At 43.3% G+C, this 20,055-nt stretch overlaps 1 protein-coding gene across 32 annotated transcripts in view; it reads right to left on the bottom strand.

Moving 5' to 3' along the window:
- The window catches only part of NRCAM (neuronal cell adhesion molecule), a 317,718-nt gene extending 298,032 nt beyond the window's left edge, over positions 1 to 19,686 (bottom strand). For 16 of the 32 annotated variants that reach the window (XM_056118662.1, XM_056118668.1, XM_056118669.1 and 13 more), the window contains exon 1: positions 19,384 to 19,684. The gene's annotated coding sequence lies outside the window, so the exon portion shown is untranslated. Of the gene's footprint in view, positions 1 to 19,383 lie in introns of all 32 variants that reach the window. The other 16 variants (XM_056118675.1, XM_056118681.1, XM_056118683.1 and 13 more) reach the window with 4 other exon arrangements.
- Positions 19,687 to 20,055: the final 369 nt, after the last annotated feature.

Raw genomic sequence — 20,055 nt, 5'->3', positions numbered from 1 at the left:
GGTACAGTTGTAGACTTACAAATTTTTGTGAGTGGGTTTCAGTTTTACAATGATCGAATACCCATCCCTCCACCAGTGCCCATTCTCCACCACCACAGATCCCAGTATCCCTCCCACCCCCCATCCTCCCCATCCCACCCTACCTCTATGGCAGGGCATTCCCTTTTGTTATCTCTCTCCTTTTGAGTGCTGTGGTTTGCAAAAGAAACACTGAGTGGCAGTCATGTTCGGTCTATAGTCTACTCTCATCACGCATCTCCCATCCTGGGAGGAACCTCCCAATACCCTTTATTTGCTGCCTATCTACTTTTATAATAAAAGGGGACAGGGGACAATATATACCCATCTATGTAATACTATATAAAACCATTTGGGGAGAAACTGACTAAACAAAGACAAATCATTTATACCTTATCTGTTACAGAAACTTCCTGGCCTCTGACATAAAAGGTTGTTGTGAAGATTAAAAATAAATCAGGTAAGAAGCTCCATATAACTGAGCGAGTAAAAATCACAGATTGTTCATACCCATTAACAGTAAAAAGCTGTAAAATCATTGTGAGCTCATCTCCTTACACTCAGAGAGGCCTTTTATAAACTTTCTTGGGGTGCATTACAATGCATGAAGCAATGTGTGGATCAGCAGACTCTGCCCCTGTGCTGATGGCACTGGGCCTAGGTGTGATGGCAGGATGTGATGTGCAGCTGTCGGCGTGGGGTAGAAAGCCTGGTTGGTCACAGGCAACAGCTGCCAGGAGTCATCCATTTCAAGTAACTGATACTCTGCCATTCCTTGATGGAGGATCTCTTAGTCACAGGTGTGTGACACATATATATTCATCACTGGCTCTACTCCTGACTGTAGGGGAGAGTGAGGAGGGATGAAATTAAGCCTAGATAATGCCCAGCCCAGAGAGTCCATTTCCACTGTTCTGGCAGTCACCGCTTTCCCAGGATGAAGTCTGCTTGTCAAAAATAGCAACTAAGGAACATTCAGTCTGGTACGTAAAATCTGAAGATGAGAGGAATGTAAGAAACTGTAATGTAAGAAAATCTAGGCCAATAACAAAAAAAAAAAGAAAGATCTAGAGCTAGTAATTTATCCTGTAACTATGGCTCCCAACATTGGTACATGTGAAAATAAATTTTCTCAATAGCAACTATTACAGTGCTTCCCAAAAATATTGCAAGCAATCTTCACAAAATTGTTTTGAAGTCAAATACTGAAAGGATCTAAAGAGTTTACATGAAGAGTCCTTTCCAGAAACAATCGCTGCCTGTCCTTGGCTTCTGTCTAGGACCTCTGACATTCCACTCCATCAATTTGCACTTCATTGCATTTCATGGTAAAAGGATACAGAAAGGACCTGTAAAATTAGAGCAGCCATGATTCCAAATTATTCCCTGCTGGATGCTGCTTGGTTTTCATTAGTCCCTTCTGACAGCATCATAAATAAACTTAAATTCATAACAAGGGTGAAATATCAGTAGGAGGAAACAACAAATTGGAAAATGGAATTATTAAAATGGTATTACCAATTCCATTTTACACAAAGTGAGAGTTGTAAAGTCCTTGGCACTCATTCCAAGAACTTCCCTACCAAAACATGTCATTAGTACTATTTTAAATAATTGGGCCCTTCTTTGAATTTGGCAGCTCATTAAACATCGTACATTCAACATTAATAGCTAGAGTCATTGGCCCTGGAGAAGCTTACCATCTCAAACAGCCAAGGCTGTCACTGGTGGAAACCAAAAGGAGACATTCACACCAAGAGGGCAGTCATCATTACAGATCAGGTAAAATGGCCTGAGAATTTCCTATTATTTAAACAAATATTCAAGCTGATTAAACTTGTTTGTTAATCCCATGTCTTCAAAAAGACAGTACTGGTAACTTATTTGTCCCTTATTTCAGTGAACTGAAAAATTTCCTACCCAGTCTTCCTCATCCCACCCACCCTTAAAACCAGCATTCACACTGAAGTTGTCTGGAAGCTAATCCCAAGACTTTGCTTTCTTCTACATAAGCAAATGCCAGCCACCACACCATTTTCCAAGTCAAAAGAAACCTTCTTGTTGGCCATTGGTGAGGGGCAAACAGCAAAAGTACCTGTGGAGAGATTCAAGGAAATATGCCCCCTGAAGTGTCCAAGTAATGACAATTTACACTTGAGAAAGCAGCCAAGTTGGAGCTGACATGATTACAATCAGAAAAGAGTAATCAACTGATTAAACTAGCAACTTCTTCTCCCAGTGTTTCTATACTTTAATTTTGAGACTTTATAAATAATGGATTTACACATGCATACTCTCCTGTCTCCTGGTGCACAAAGTAGATACTGAGAGATACACGTATAGATATAGGAATATAGATACAGATCTGTGGGGAGGCTATATTTTCAGACTTTCTTTTATAGGAGGTGCAGAAAAAGGTATAGGTTTAGAAACAGTCAACCATATTATTGAATTCTAGATTAATTTCCTAGGACTGCTATAATAAGATACCACAGATTAGGAAGCTTTTCTGGGGAATCATTCCCCAGACCCTGGCAACCATGTTTTTACCCTTTTCTCCTGTAAGTTTGAGTTTTTTTTAATTATTTTGTTTAAAAGTGCTAAATACAGATAACTTAAAAAAAAGATGGATCACATACATGCCCTGTATGTGCTAGGCCAACGGGTCAATGTAGTGCCCTCCAGCGAAATTAGCTGGAGCACCTATCTGACCTGTACCCTGAAGTGCCCCAGTCCTCAAACACTGATGAGGATGCCCAGGTATTTAAAAAAAAAAAGTGGTATACAAATGTTGTATTTCTCTATCTAGCTTACTTTGTTTAGCATAATGCTTCTAAGGGCTCCTCATATCACAGGAATTCCTTCTTCATTATCTTTTTTTTTTTAATTTTCTTTCTTTTTAAAAAAATTTATTTTAATTTTTTTTTTATTTTCTTTGCTCCTTCATGCATGCAAAGAATGTGCTCTAGGACACCAAACTATCTTCTGGTCCTCAATTCTTCTTTCTATAGCTAAATAATATTCTACTATGAGCCAAGATGAATGGGTTATGAAGATGTGGTATATATACACAATGGAATATTATGCATTTGCAGGGACCCACGAAATCATGCAATTTGCTGCAACATGGTTGGAACTAGAAGAGAAGTAAGTCAGAAGAAGAAAAACAAACACAGAATGATCTCAGTTATCTGTGGCATATAGAATACTGAATGAGGAAATGTACATAGTAAAAGGTGGGGGGGGGGAAGGAATCCTAGATCAACCAGGACCCTAGAGTTCAGAAAGGAGAAGGACAGAGAAGGAAAGAAATTAAGGGGGTAAAGAAGGAAAAGAGAAAGAGAAGCAATGGGTGAACAGCGGTTGGGTCCACAGTTTACTGGTGATGTTGAAGAGTGGTACAACTATACATCCAAAGCATATACTCAATGACACTGAAAAAATGAGATCTAAGCTATGAACACCAGAGCTTTGTAATGTGCCTGTCAACATCATTGGTAGGGTGGGATTGGAGATGGGGACAGTATATGGGAATACTGATAGGTGGTAAACTGGTGGTGGGATTAGTGTTGAAGTAGTATATGACTAAAACTCAATTATCAATAACTTTGTAAATCATGTTTTTAAATAAAAATATATTTAAATAATATTCTAAAAGGTAAAAGGTAAAGGCCCTCCCGTTGATCGTCGATTTGCTCGAGCGGGCCCAGTAACCTCTCCATTGGAGACTTTGTTGTTACTGTGTCTGGCATATCGAATACTCTCGGTAGCTTGCCGGGCTCTCCGAGAGGGGCGGAGGAATCGAACTCGGGTCGGCCATGTTGGCCGCTTGTAAGGCGAACGCCCTACCCGCTGTGCTATCGCTCCAGCCCAAATAATATTCTATTGTGTATAAACATACATTCACATATATCACATCTTTATGCATTCATCTATTTACAAATGACTTAGGTTGTTTCAGTACCTTTAATGAATAATGTTGCAATGACAGACAGACACTGTAGCTGTAGATACTTATTTGATATCCTATCTTCATTTCCTTCAGATGCATGCTCAGAAGTAGGATTTTAAGATCATATGGTAGTTCAATTTTTAATTTTTCTAGGAACCTCCACAGTATTTTCTTGAATAGCTATGTGACTATATTTTACTTACATATTTATAATGACTGACACAAAAAACATTGATTGGCTCCTTGAGAAAACATGAATAGAATATGGCAATTGAAATAAAGCATGATTTCAAGACAATTTTTTTAAATTAAAGGCAACTAGAAAAAATATTTTCTGAAATTTTGCCTTTATTTTATCATAATGACCCAGTCTGAGATTTTCATATATATTATTTGTTGGAGGGTAATGCAGTCTGTTCTGAAAAGATGCAATATCAAAAAATGGTATCAATCTTCCAGACTGCAACTAAAAATTACTTCACTTGTTCAAAATCAATATAGTCATTCCTAGGATTCATGATACCTACATATCTCTATGGCAAATTTAATTACACACTTCACACAGATTTTTACTTACGTTGATATGTCTTAGTTCCAAGTCTTTCCAATATGGCACCACTGTCCTGGACCCATTCCTTGTAAGCCACTAGTAAGTTAGAAAAGGCCATGCTGAAACTCAACTCACATTTTGGACTAAAGAAAACATCAACTAGGAGTACTGAATGATCAACCCAAGACGGGAAACAATCCATTTCTAAAGCTACAGCCTGAGTGTTCCCCATCTATTTCACAATCTAGTCTTTCACTTTTCTTTCCAGTCCTGCATGCTTCGCTTCTGAATTCTTCGAATTCACAAGGTGGAAAGCAATCTCAGCAAGTGCTTAACTCAATCAGTGTGCAGCCACCCAGAGACGTCCAGAGGGAAATGACAAGCACCTGCTTCAGAGAGTGAAGGGAACTAGAAAGCCTTGTGCCAATCCTGAATCATATGCCATGTTCAAAGGTAGAAAATTATAGAGGAAATCTTTGGGATTACAGAGATGTCATTTAAAAGCCACAGCAGCAATTTTAAAAAATGGTACCTTCCTGGATTGAATGATTTCACCTGTGCGCTCAAGCACCTAACTTAGAAGCAGCATGCAAATTACAATCAGACAGAACCCAGGCATGATATTACGAATGTTTGATTCACTAGACTTCAACTTTATCTGCAAACCAGGGTTAAGGGCAAATTCCTCCATTTTCTCCTACAAGAGATCAGACTGGTATTTTGCAATATTCATGTATCCATTCATTCATTGCTGTATGCACTTGCTCATCAAATATGCAGACTCTTGCACATTCACCATCATGGATGATTTAACAAAAAAAAAAAAAAAGAACCTCAGTCTCCTAATATAACAGTTCAGGCCTAATTTCCATAATCAGAAGTCTGGGGAAAGGTGACAGAATTCTCTAATGAGCAAGGCCCCCAAAAATGAGTAGATTACCTGGGTGATTCTCATTTCCTGCTCTCCTTTTATCATGAAATTCTTGTTCTCTAAATATTATCTTTAGCAAGTATCAAACATTTTCATAAAATGAGATACTTCACTTCTTTACCACAAGTCCAGCTTCTTTTTGATTTTTATTTAGCTTTATTTTCTTTTTTTTTTTTCCGTCCATTTATTTATTTATTTTTTTTATCACTTTTTTTTATTGGTGACACACCATTAAGTACACTTATAGACTTATAAATTTTTGTGCTTGGGTTTCAGTTATACAATGATCAAGTACCCATCCCTCCACCAGTGCCCATCCTCCCCCACCACGGGTCCTAGCATCCCTCCCACCCCCATCCCCCCCCCCCCTCCCCGTCCCACCCTGCCGCTGTGGCAGGGCATTCCTCCCTGTTCTCTCTCTCTTCTTTTGGGTACTGTGTTTTGCCAGAGAGGCATTGAGTGGCAGTCATGTTTGGTCTATAGACCACTTTTAGCATGTCTCTCCCACCCTGGGAGGGTCTTCACAACACCCTTTATTTGGTGCTCTCTTCTCTATCTGAGCTTCCTTCTCACCTAGCACATGTGGCTGGCCTTCAAGTCATGGAGCAAAATTCCTGGTACTAATCTGAGCCCTTCCTGGGTGTTAGCCTCCCGTTTTGTTGCTTTATGTTCCCCAGATGAATGCAATCTTTCTGTGTCTATCCCGCTCTTTCTGACTCATTTCGCTTAACATGATACCCAAATACACATCCGACAAGGGGTTGATTTCAAGGATATACAAGGTACTGGTTAAACTACACAAGAAGAAATCACCCAACCCCATCAAAAAAATGGGACGAGGAAATGAACAGAAACTTTCGCAAAGAAGAAATCCGAATGACAAAAAGGCACATGAGAAAATGCTCTACATCACTAATCATCAGAGAGATGCAGATCAAAACAACAATGAGATATCATTTCACACCACAGAGACTGGCCCACATCCACAAGAACAAAAGCAACAGGTGCTGGCGCGGATGTGGCGAGAAAGGGACCCTCCTTCACTGCTGGTGGGAATGCAGGCTGGTCCAACCCTTTTGGAAAACAGTATGGACGATTCTCAAAAAATTAGAATTCGATCTCCCATTTGACCCAGCTATAGCACTCCTGGGAATATATCCCAGAGAGGCAAAAATGTATAGTCGAAGTGACATCTGCAATTGTTTGTTCATTGCAGCACTCTTTACAATAGCCAAAATCTGGAAAAAACCTGAGTGCCCGAGAACAGATGACTGGTTAAAGAAGCTTTGGTACATTTACACAATGGAGTACTATGTAGCTGTTAGAAAAGATGAAGTTATGAAATTTACATACAAGTGGTACTACATGGATAGCTTTATTTTCTTGAGTTTCATTTAGTGTCTATCATGTTATGCTCTTGCAGCATACAGAATAATTACTTAGTTTTCTCTGAAAACTAGCTCCAAAATTGAACTTTGGTATATTACAAGAGCTCAATTATACAGTCTTGTGCAAGACAAAGAATCCTTAAAATTAAAAATGACAAATGTTTTGCCAAGTTCACATTCACATTTTTATGCCTAACTTTCTCATACTGTGATAGTATAAACAAAATAATTAAAGACAAAATGATATGATTTAAAAATTCACTATCATGTTGAAATAATTTTACCTTTGTCTCATAGTAATTCTTCTCAACGCATTTTTCAGAGTAAAAATATTCGCATATTCATTTTTGCCCTCTGATTTGGGTTACTGATATTTTATGACGGGCTGGATGATAGTACAGCGGGTAGGGCGTTTGCCTTGCACATGGCTGACCCAGATTCGATTCCTCCGTCCCTCTCAGTTTCGATTTCTTCATCCCTCTCAGAGAGCTCAGCAAGCTTCTGAGAGTATCCCACCTGTACGGCAGAGCCTGGCAAGCTCCTCATGGTGTATTCCATATGCCACAAACAGTTACAAATCTCACAATGGAGACGTTACTGGTACCCACTTGAGCAAATCGATGAACAATGGGAGGACAGTGCTTATATTTTATGACATCATTAGTTGAAGAAATGTAATAAAATCTTAGCTGCTGTAAAATGCAAACAGGGATAGAAAGATTACAGAGGTTAAGGAACATGCTTTGCAGAGAGATGACCCCAGTTTAATTCCCAATAGAACAATGATTCCCTAATCACTGCTGGGTATAGCTCTGAAGGCCACTGAGCACCAATGGGGTGATCAGGAAATCCAGGTGGACAGGAAATCCCAGCATCAGCACATCAGTAGGCCCTTGCATTGACAGCTGGCCTGGTTAGCTAAGAACTTCTGAGAGGGGTCATGCCTCACCACCACCACCACCCCCGCCCGGGCCACCTGCAGTGCTTGGGAGGCCTCCACCAAAGTAGCACTGCACTGTAGCACTGTCCTCCCGTTGTTCATCGATTTGTTCGAGCGGGCCCACTAATGCCTCAATTGTGAGACTTGTTGCTACTGTGTTTGGCATATCGAATACGTCATGGGTAACTTGCCAGGCTTTGCCATGCAGTGAGATAGTCTCGGTAGCTTGCGGGCTCTCCGAGAGGGGCAGAGGAATTGAACCTGGGCCGACCGGGTCGACCGCATGCAAGGCAAATGCCTTACCCACTGTGCTATGGCTCCAGACCTCACCAAAATAATAATAATAATAATAATAATAATAATAATAATAATAATAATAATTCGATTCCTCCACCCCTCTCGGAGAACCCAGCAAGCTACCGAGAGTATCTCGCCCACACAGCAGAGCCTGGCAAGCTATTCGTGGTGTATTTGATATGCCAAAAACAGTAAAAAAAAGTCTCACAATTTGTTGTGAGACATTACTGGTACCCACTCAAGCAAATCGATGAACAACGGGAGGACAGTGCTAAAGTGCTAATAATAATAATAATAATAATAATAATAATAATAGAAGAAATTATTCTCTATTAGACAAATATATCTTTCTTTCTTTTTCTTTCTTTCTTCCTGATTTTAAGTTATTATCTGTATTGTGCTCTTCACTCTCTCCTCTCCTCATTTAAAATTTCTGCCCCTGTAATGCTTCTCTAGGATGTCACAATTGTTATTACCCACATGAGCATTCCCTCCACCAAATTCTTCACAATACCTCATCTCTTCTCTTTCAACGCAGTCTCAGTAAAAGACTGTGACCATGAACTCCCTCCCTGCTGTTTAATGAATCCCCTCACAGTTCTAAGACAGCAATAAAACCTTGATATATTTACTTTCCACTATAATTTTGCAACAAGAGAATTCCTACTGGACACATACAGACAAGGAGCTGTAAAAACCCTATTTCAACTATTAAAATTTGGCATACACTAAAAATATGTGATTTATATAAATTGTGAGCTGCGATATAAGTTATATAATCAATATTGAAGTTACTTCATTAATTACAGTAGTATCTCTGAATTCCTGTTTTAGAATTACTATTTTTAATTTCTAATTTTAAACTATTTCATTTGATTATACCCATGACAATGTTATTTCCCTATAAGCAAAAATATTCATATGACTGTATTAAGTTTTTATGCCTAAGAATACTAGCCTAAAAAAAACTAGGTCATCAAGTTACTTAAATGGTCAAAAATATAAAAAGAAAAATTATTCTAATTGTAGTTTTAGAGAATACCAAGAAGCATTCATATTACCCCAGATTAAATTTTTATTTCACTGACATTTTAGTAACCCCATTTCCCAGTAGCTGTTTTGTTATTCTAGTTACACACACTGCTACCTTCTCTTCTGAAATGTTTTAATTCAGAAGCAATCTACAAAAATGAATGAAAAGCATGTGCCACATTAAAAATTTCAATAGCAAAAATAATAAATAATAGTAAAGGACTCCCACTTGAGGTAGAAAGCTTCAATCTCTTCAGAAATATACCCAGCTGGGGAGAAAAAAAAAGAACACATTACTTAAGTTATATTTAGGAGCACTTTATCTGTCGTAATCAAAACAATCTATGATCAATACCAAAATACTGTAACAATCATATTTTGCCAGGAAAAATTGGTTGGACATTTCAGCATGTATTCAACTAGATACTGGGGGTTGGAGGGAGGAGGCAGGGAGGAGCTGCAGAACAGTGAGAATATTTGCAATGCAATTAGGGGGGACGAGTACATTTGAGTATACGCCAGACGAAGGGGCCTCCCCTTAATTCATACATGCCAATGTCTTCATGTGGCATACAGCATCAAACTGCACTTCCTACAGTTTTGAACTTTTGTCTGTTAACTAAATGTTTACCAAGGGCCTCACTTAGACACTCAACATTTCAGTGCACCGTCCAGCTCTAGGTCCCTTGCCCAACACCATCTGTCACTTAAGCTTCCACAGATTCCGAAAAAATTTTCAATTCAAACTAACCTACTCGGCACTCAAACTGAAGCTATAATTCAAATTTCGACATGAAGCTTGAATTCCTTTTCAGTATTCTTCAACTTTGACCCAGCTCCCCCTCCCTCCTTCCCTGAAAAGGGCCAAGACAACAGCCCAGCAAGTGGGGCAGGCAAAACAGGCTTCCTTTGTTCACTTTGTCCTCTCAGCTCGCTATTGAGGTGAGGGACTGAAAAGCCTCAGTAGGCTTTGGAAGGCAGCAGCATACTCGCTCGCAGGCCATCCTTCCTTAAAGACCAAAAACCTCCAGGATGAAACTCTTTTGGCAGTCCATTTTCACCTTAAGGCATAATTAATGGAAGATTAGTACTTTTCCTTTCCCTTTCCCTTGAGAGGGAGACTGTGAATAGTGTTTAACATGGGTTTGTAATGTTCGTCAGAAATGTGTGCCGTAAACCATACCATTCAAATGCCAAGGGCATCGAAAAGTGGCATGAAATTAGCTTTAAAGTGGAAATTTGGAGGAAAAGATCACAACATACTGAATACATATACTGAATTTTTTGAATGCTCTCAGCCCACTTGAGAAAGATAAATCAAATTCACTGCATATTACACAGTGGAAGACCTCCTACAGGATTCCCTCAGATTGCCCTGGGAATATTTTTTTTTCTGGTTGCAGTGGGCTTTGAACCAATATTCCATGCACATCATAAAATCTGAATATATTTTAATGCACAAAGTCAACATATCCTTTCCAGCCTTTCCTAGTATCTTTAAATTTTTTTGATTATTCAAAGGAACGACCTTTTTACTGACACTCCATTCTCATTTCCAAACCTATTAAAGGATACTTTAATACAGAGCAAATATGAAAGGAAAGTAGAAGTTACAGAAGACAAGATTTGTCATTCCTGTTTTAAAACTGAATAAGTCATTTGGACAGCATGTGTAGGAGATGACAGACTCATTCCTTTTTCCACTGGCATTTCTTATATTCACTAGGTTGGTCACTTGAGGGAACCCTTCATCAGAATTTTTTAAATTACCTTTTTCTAATTTGAAATTCTAATCCTGTATTCAGTAAAATAGGTCAATTAAGTTGACACCACTTTTTTTTTTTATTAAATCAGCTAAGCAATTATAATTGGGTGGTGAAGGTTTATGCTGTCATCTTTAAGGATCATTGGTGGGAGAAATGCTTGATGTAGACCTGGAATTGACAAGCCAGCATATCCCTAAATAGTCAACATGGGGTATTCCTCTCTGTTCCCAGACAAGATGTAAATCTGCTCAGTCTGAGTTTAAATGACAATGTCACTTTTCCCAGTAAAATCAAAGAATACAGCCTATTTTAACAGTAAAATTATTTAGCACAAGTGTACCACATATATTCAGAGTCTAATTCAATTTCTGTTCACAGTGACTGTATGTCACCAATACTGACATACAGGGCTACCTGTGAAGAACATGCCCATAGCATCTCTTTCATATTTTTGAAGGTATGTGTGCAAATAACTTTGAGAAATGGTACATCTCCTTATTAATACAAGTTAAATCAAAGTAGGGATTTGGTTCAGTGTAACATGTTCAATTTATAGGTAGACTAGACACCTGGCTTGGACCACAACATTGCAAAAATAAAATTAAACCAAGTAGGGCAGAAAACATCGAGAATGACTTGTTAATATTAGGTGGTATAATTTACCCAACACCCATCTGATAAGGGGTTAATCTCCAAGATATATAAGGCACTGGTAGTACTTTACAAGAAAAAAACATACAACTTCATTAAAGAAAATTTGGGGAGAAGAGATGAACAAAAATTTCCTCAAGAAGAAATACAAATGGCCAAAAGGCACATAAAAAAAGTGTTCTACGTCACTAATTATCAGGAAGATGCAAATCATGACAACGAGATACCCTCTCACACCACAAATACTGGCACACAACAAAAAGAACCAGTACTAATGTGGATGCAGAGTGAAAAAGATTCTCACTCACTGCCGATGGGAATGCCAATAGGAAAACAACATGGACATTCCTCAAAAGACTAGAAATTGGGCTTCACAGCCCAACAGTACAGGTCCTGTGAATATACCCTGGTGGCCAAAGACACAATGCAGAAAAGCCACCTGCATTCCTATGTCCAGCACTATTAAAAGCCAGAATCTGGAAACAACCCAAGTGTCTGAGAACAGATGAGTGGATAAAGAAACTGTGGTACATCTACATAATGGAACACTATGCAGCCATTAGGAAAAATAAAGTCACGAAATTTGCTTATACTTGGAACTGGAAAGTTTCATGTTGACTGAAATTAGTCAGAGGGAGAGGGACAGACATAAAATGCACTTTAGCACTGTCCTCTCGTTGTTCATCAATTTGCTTGAGCGGGCCCAGTAACGTCTCCATTGTGAGACTTGTTACTGGGTTTGGCATATTGAATACATCACAGGTAGCTTTCCAGGCTTTGCCGTGCGAGCGAGATACTCTCGGTAGCTTGCCAACCTCTCGAGGAGGGGCGGAGGAATCGAACTTGGGTCAGCCGTGTTGGCCGCGTGCAAGGCAAATGCCCTACCTGCTGTGCTATCACTCCAGCCCAACATAAAATGATTGCACTTATTTGTGGGATATTAAATAAATAATTCAATAAATAAAACATAGTATGTGAACAGTATACCCAAAGACAGTATAAACAAGGGCCAGGAGGAGTGATCCATGACAGGAAGTTTGCAACAAAGACTAAGGGTGAACGTAGCTAGAACAGAGAAGGGACCACTTTGACAATGATAGCTGGAAATAATCACTGGACAAAACCTGAGTGCTGACAGGAGGTAAAGTGGTGTGCGTTAAACCTTTTCAGTGACAATATTGCAATCTAGTGTCTAAAAGTAAAAGAGAGGGAAAAAGAGAGAAGAAAAGTGTCTGCAATAGAGGCCGTCATGAGGGACAGGGTGGGGAGAGAGAAACTGGGGACATTGGTGTGGGGAAAGTGCACTGGTGAAAGGACGAGTATTGGAACATTGTATGACACGAAACACAGTCATGAAAACTTTATAGCTGTATATCTAATGGTGATTCAATTAAAAATAATAAAAATTTTATAATTGAAAACTTTAAATATTGGGGTCGGAGTGATAGTACAGTGGGTAGGGCTTTTGCCTTGCATGCAGGCAACCCGGGTTCGATCCTGGGAATCCCCTATGGTGCCCCGAGCACCACCAGGAGTAATTCCTGAGGGCAGAGCCAGGAGCAACCCCTGAGCATCTCCGGGCATGACCCATAAAGAAAAAAATTAAATATTTAAAATAGTAATAAATATAGTAATATGTAACTTTAAAAAAGTAGTATCTGAGGGGCTAGAGTGATAGCACAGCTGGTAGGGCGTTTGCCTTGCACATAGATCCGACCTGAGTTCGATTCCCAGCATCCCATATGGTCCCCTGAGCACTGCTCGGGGTAATTCCTGAGTGCAGAGCCAGGAGTAACCCCTGTGCATCGCCGGGTGTGACCCCAAAAAGAAAAAAAAAGCAGTGATAAAAAAGCAGTATCTGAGACTGGAGTGCAAGGCACTTACCTTGCATGCAACCAACCCAGCTTCAATCTCTGGCACCATATACGGCAATCAAGCTCCACCAGGACTGATTCCTGAACTCAGAGCCAGGAATAAGCCCTGAGCACCAGAGGGTGTGATCCCCAAGCAAAACTAAACTAAACAGAAAGTAATATCTGCGGATCTTCACATTCATACAAAATTATCAAGACAATAAAAATTACTGTAGAGAATGATATGAAGAAATCAAAACCTTTGTGCAATTTCAGTAGGACTGTAAATGGTGCAGCATACTCAAAGGAACTGAAAGAAGGGCCTTCAAAAGGTATCTGTACAACCATGTTTATAACAGCACTATTCCTAATCGTTAAAAAGTAGGAGGGGTCCAAGCGATAGTGCAGTGAATAGGGCATTTGCCTTGCACGCAGCTGACCTGGGTTCAATCCCAGGCATCCCATATGGCCCCCGAGCACCAGCAGGAGTAATTCCTGAGTGCAGAGCCAGGAGTAACCCCTGAGCATAGCCGGTATGACCCAAAAGGCAAAAAAAAAAAAAAAAAGGAAAAATATAGGGGATAGAGAGATAGTGCAGGGGTTAAGGCACTTGCGTTCTATGCAGCTGATGCAGTTGGATCCCTGGCACCATATGATTCCCAGAACATCCCTTTAAGAGTGCCCTGAGTATAAAGCCAGCAGTAAGTCAAAAGGTAGAATAAACCTGATGTTGAAAAATGTATAGTTGTTAAAACTGGAGGCAGAACTACTGCCATACTTCTCTCTCCACATTTTGAAAGGAAAAATGAACATGCATCCATTTATTTCCACACATTTTCTTTGTTGTCACTATTATTTTCAGGCCACATCTGGCAGTGCTCGGGGTTTACTCCTGGCTCTGTGCTCAGGGATCACTTCTAGAAGTGCTCAGAGGATCTCATGTGGTGCTGGGTTGACTGTGTTCAAGGTAAGCACCCTACTCACTGTACTATCACTCAGGTTCCTGACACATTTTCTTAGAAACTTGGCACATGTGATGCCCAAGCCATGTTGTGGCCAAGTGCCTGAGCACATGTGTCACCCACATCTCCTCTTGAGATGTGTACTTTCATGCTTTCATATCTAATGCTGGGGTGTGTGCTGAAGCTCTGCTTTTGGAGATGCCTACGTTCTCTCTTGAGCATGTTATTTCTTTCTTGTCCTTCTCCTCTTTCAAAACCTGCAAATAAAACTTTCTCTACTTAAAAAAAAAAGAAAGAAAAGAAAAGAAACTTGAGCCTCCAAGGCCAACAAAGACTTTTAATATAACTGAGCTTTTAATTTCACTTGGAAGACAAAGGTTAAATAAGATAAGCCTCTGAATTCCTGCCAATGCTAGGAAATCCTTAGCATCTCCTCGGACCTCAATGAACAGGAAGGTTTAGAGGTCCTTCAGGTGGGAGAAAGAATCTCAAAGATTACCTAAATGTCGTTAGCAATGTTCTATAATTTTCAAATCACTTAATCTTCACCAATCATGTCAGCAACTAAAAGATGTGGCATTTTGGACACAAACTCAAACAACATCCTAGAGAATACTTTGGAAGCACTATAGTCTAACTGATAATGTTATCTGGGACCTGAGAAGTAGCTCAGCAGGCTGAGTGCATACTTTGCATGAGGGAGGCCTGGGTTTGAACCCTAGCACTTCATGGTCCCGAAACACTGTGGGGATTGACCTCTGAGCACAACTTGGAGGAGGTATTCTTGCCCTTTACCGCCCGCATCTCTGGGTATGGCTCAAAAATAAACAAAAAGATGTTGAGGTGCTTTCATCTGGAAACTGTTCTTCGAAAAAGGGACTGCAAGTCCAAAGGGGACTGAGATAGTAAATCAGAACACTATGGACTGAATGGTATCCTCCCCCAAACTCATGGCACTGAAGCCATAACCCCCAATGTGACCATATCCAAATATACAGATGGAAGATAATTAAGATTAAGTGGGGTTATACTGATAGGGCCTGAATCTGGTAGAATCTTTGGCCTTAGAAGAATAGAAAGAGAGAGAGAGAGAGAGAGAGAGAGAGAGAGAGAGATCTGCACAGGCATACAGAGAGGCAGGAATAAATGAGCACAGAGGGAGAACATGCCTTCTGCAAGGCAAGAAGAGAGTGAATCCAAACTGAACTATGCTACCACCTGATCTCAGGTTTCCAAACCCCAGAACAGTAAGAAAATCAGCATCTGTTCTTTAAGTCACCAGTCTATGGTATCTATGGTAATTTGTTAGGTTCATCAAGCTAAGATTTTATGGTAAAAAAAACCAGGTAAAGATATGGGTGTCTCAGTGGTTTACCACTGAGAGAAAGCAGTGATCAAAGGAGCCGCGAGAAGGCTTTCTCAGATGGCCTTCATCTGAGCACTGAGAACTGTGGTCAGTTTGTGCAAGTTCATCAAGCTGCAAACTTATGATGTGTGAAGAAGGATTCTGTGAGTGCAGAAGTATGTAGTCATAGATGATGAATTACAAGTATTCTCCCCAGGAGTCAGAACTTACTTTTCTTACCACTGTATCCTCAGTTCCTAGGACAGTAAGCCATGCATTCAGTGAACATTTATGCATCAGTCAAAGTACCTCTACCAGAAAAGTTGCTTATGGGGTTCCAATAAGTAACTTCTTTGATCGTACACAGTACCTGAGATCCAGTTTATAGCTAAAAGAAATTTCCTAATTGATTCCTTAAGGATTTTTGTTTTGTTAGGCCACACCCAGAAATTTTCAGTTTCTTCCTGGTTCTGCACTCAAGAATTCCTGCTGGAGGTGCTTGGTGGACCATCTGAGGTGCCAGGTTGCCCCATGCAAGACAAACGCCCAACCTGCTATACTATCACTTTGACTCTGCAGGTATAGACATTTTTAGAACATTGTCACTTGACCTTCAAGGCATTCACACATCTTTGTCATTGTCACATAAGCCTCACAGGAAGGACTATCTCCAAAGATGACTTTTCATTTATCACCACTGCTTTGAGAATAAAATGAGATGGTGTAAGGTCCCTGACCTACAATTCAAAGATCTCATGACTACTCTGCATTAGAAGCCTGGGTAGGCTCTCTGAGGGCCATTGTAATAATTTGAACCCAAAGGTTTAGATATAGTATTTTCTTACACATCTAAAACTCCTGGACTGTGCGAAATGTTTAGTAACTTTCCTATAATAAAATAAAGAGCAGGTTGAAAGAAAACTGTGAGTCAGTAGGATTAAGAATACAAAATGAATCCATTTTTTCCCATTAGTCAGTTAATTACAATGGTTCTATCTAAAAGCTAACCCAGGAACAGTTGATTTCACTTTCTTCAAATTCTTATTTTTACTACTTAACATGCAGCATTTTTGTAAAGGCAGCCCACAGTCTTATATATTTAGGTTATCAGCTGCTTTCCTATGATTTTAGGTTAGTGTCCTATTCAAACTGAACATATCATTTGAGGAGCAAATCTTCTGCAGTCAAAGGAGTCTACAAAGGAGATTCAGGGCCAAAGCCTGAAACAGAAACATCTGCCAAATGGAAACGTTTGCCTTTTCTTTAAAAAAAAAAAAAGTTTTCACCCATTCCGTGATGTGCCAGGAACCTCTCAGGCTCTCAGGGTAGCAGGGGGCTCTGGTCAGTATGAACAGTCCAGGGATTGTAATTGGGTAGATTGTGGGTTAACAGCTGCCATGTACTTAAAAGCTAACAGGAATAAAGGAACATGTTAAGGAATTCAAGGGTAATACAGGGCAATAAAAGGCTATTCCACAATACAATTCACTGAGTTACAATATTGCCTGCTACTGTGAGGTCTGCAGGGGTCAGAATTAAATGGGTTTATAATATGCCATTGATTTTGAATACTGGCTGGCTTTTAGGCTTTCCAAAACTAATAAGTCTCCCAAACACCACATTTTTTAGAATCTTGGATGATAATACAGGGGTTTTAAAAAAAAAGAAAGAAAAGAAAAACCTGATTCCCCCTTTCTAGGAAGTACCTAGGAAGTCTAGGTACCAACCTAAAGTCTCATCTTCTCATCTCCAAACTTAAAATAAAAAAAAAAACTTTTCTTTCCAATTAAAAGTAACATTATATAGGCTTCGGGTGTACGTTATAATTCTCATTTTTAGAATGAGGTTATGCGGGAAATTAAACGAGATGATACATGTACCTACACAGCGGGAACAAATGATACACTCCAAGCACATCTGAAACTGTCTCAAAGAAAAATGTTGACTATCATTATCATGAAAGTAGAAAGTAACCAATTGTCTTAATCCATGCCAGTACTTCCCGGAAGGTCTAATTCTCTCGTGAGCTATTATTACAATATTTTAATAACAGGGCATGGTAAGCATGAAACAGTCCCGGCACAAGGTTAGTAGGTTTATATTCCCTGATCACTATGTTCCTTCCTAGGACAGCCCCAGGGGGAGCTCCTGGTGCAGAACCAAGGCCTCCAGCTCCATTAAACTCGCCCCCGTTCTTCTAGGGCAATGGCCTTGGGCAAGTAAGGGCAGAGCTCCTGAGAGCTGCACCTCCGTGCTTGACCCTGAAGGGGCCGAGAAGGAAGAACACTTTCCTCCCAGCACAGACAGTTCCACGCCGGGTGCAGCACCGGCTCTGAGCCTCTAGTGCAAAAAAAAAAGGGGGGGGGGAGGGGGACAGCAGGAGGGAAAGACGCCACCGGCCGGCGGCGCCCGGCTGCGGTGCTGGGCGACCCTGGGCGTGCTGGAGGCGACGAGACTAGATGCAGAGGCCAGCCGGGCGGGAGGGGAGGCAACGGGAAGGAAGGGATGAGCGCGGCCTGTTCAACTGCAACCCAGACCCAAAAGACCCGCTCCAACGGCGCCGGCTGCCTTGGAGTAGCCCGCGCTGGGTGAAAAGGACCAGTCCGGGGCTCGGCCGACCGCTGCCCGTCTTTCCCGGGGAAAGCGGAACCGGGAAAGGCTGAGCCGGCGCTCGGCGGCGTGGAGGGGGCCGGGGGCGGCGCCCCGTGCAGATGGCGCTGGCCGCTGCGGCGATGCTCCCGCGCCCGCAGTCACTCCCGGCTCAGCTCGGCATCGCCCGGCGACGCCGGCTCGGGGAAGTGGGGATGTGCGGGGGCGGGGGGACAGCCCGAGCCCCGCCGGACCAGCCTCGATAAGTCTCATCATCCTCGGTGGCTAGGAGAGGACACGGGGATCCCCGCTTCCCAACACACACACGCACCGGGGTCCGCACCTGTAGGGCCCACAAAGCCTCCGGAAGCCACCGGCCACTCTCCCTCCAACCCCCGCTACCTCCCGCGTCCTTCCAGATAGCCCCGGCCCGCGGGTAGCCCCCCGACTTCTCCGCAAGGCGCCGAGAGAGGAGGCGGCGGGTCCTGCCTCTGGAACTCTCGGGCGCCGGGCGCAGGTGGAAGGAAGCGCCCGCGAACAAAGCCCACGCCCAGGGGTGTCCGCCGGGACCCGCACGCGCCCTCGCCCGCGCGCCCGCCCCGCACCTGCGCTCCCCGCCCCGCCGGCAAGTGGCGTGCCGTCCCGCGTCCTCGGTGTCCACACCCGGGACGCCGCAGTGGCGGGGCCGGCAGCCTCCCTCCCTACCCGGCTGCCCACCGAGAAGCGTCCGGCCCCGGCTTCCCGGAGAGCGCGGGGGCGCGGACGCAGAAGTTGCCCGCAGACGGGAAGGAGGGGCGGGGTGCCCGGCCGCGACTGGCCCCGGGACCCCGGTCGTTCGGGGGCGCCCGTCCCCTTCATCCCGGTTCTAGCGGGGGCCTGCGGGGGACCCGGGGACTTGGCGACAAGGTCCGTCCCGCCGCGGCCGCCGGGAGGGAGAAGCAGCCGGCGCGACACTGCCAGTCGGGAGCACGCTCTGCCGCAGCCCGGGCCGCCGGGGGTCCCAGCAGGCATCCCGCCACCCCTCCCCATCCCCGCGCCCTCCACCGCCGCGGTCGGCGTCCCCCGGCGCGGGGCTGTCACCCGCCAGACGCTCCCCGAGCTCTACTCACGTTCTCGCGCCGCGCCCACCGCTCAGCCCGGGAGCCGGTGGTCCGCTCAGCCTGGGAAGCACCGAGATCGCTGGTGCTGGACGACGCCGGAGTGTGCGTGTGCGTGTGCGTGTGTGTGTGCGCGGGTGTGTGCGCGCGGGTGTGTGCGTGTCAGCCCCGGCCCGGCGGCCCCTGCGCTGGTCCCCTCCGCCCGCGCGTCTCAGGCTCCGACTGCGGCGCGCGTCCGCCCGCGACCCGGGAGAAGCGAGGCTGGCCCCGCGCCGCGCGCGCCCCCGCCGCTGCGCCCGCCCTGCGTCTGGCCCGGCCGCCTCCCGGATGGCTTTTCCCCCCTGCCTCCCGCCCCGGCCGCGTCCCCCGCCTCGGCCCCGCCCGGCCAAGTCCCAGCGAATGGGCTCGGGCCGCCCGCGCCCCGGGGGCGCGACGTGAGCCCCTCACCTGAGCGGCCGCGCCCCCACCGCCTCCGACCTCCGGGGAGCTTGTGCAGCCGAGAGGTGCGGGGGCGGGGGCGTTCCGGGACCAGCAGCGATTTGGCTTACAGAAGACGATTCCAGAAAAATGGGTGTTTTTTTTTTAAGGTCACCCTCTTGTGTCTAGGTCTTTCTATAGGAGGTCTGTGGGGTCCGCCCTCCTTATTAAATTTTCTTTTAAAATATTTCATTTCTTTGAAACCCA

Source organism: Sorex fumeus, unplaced genomic scaffold, assembly GCF_029834395.1.
Source record: "Sorex fumeus unplaced genomic scaffold, SorFum_2.1 ptg000037l, whole genome shotgun sequence".
Classification (NCBI taxonomy): Eukaryota; Metazoa; Chordata; class Mammalia; order Eulipotyphla; family Soricidae; genus Sorex; species Sorex fumeus.
Note: the sequence above shows the minus strand (reverse complement) of the source record. Positions and strands in the feature narration are given on the sequence as shown.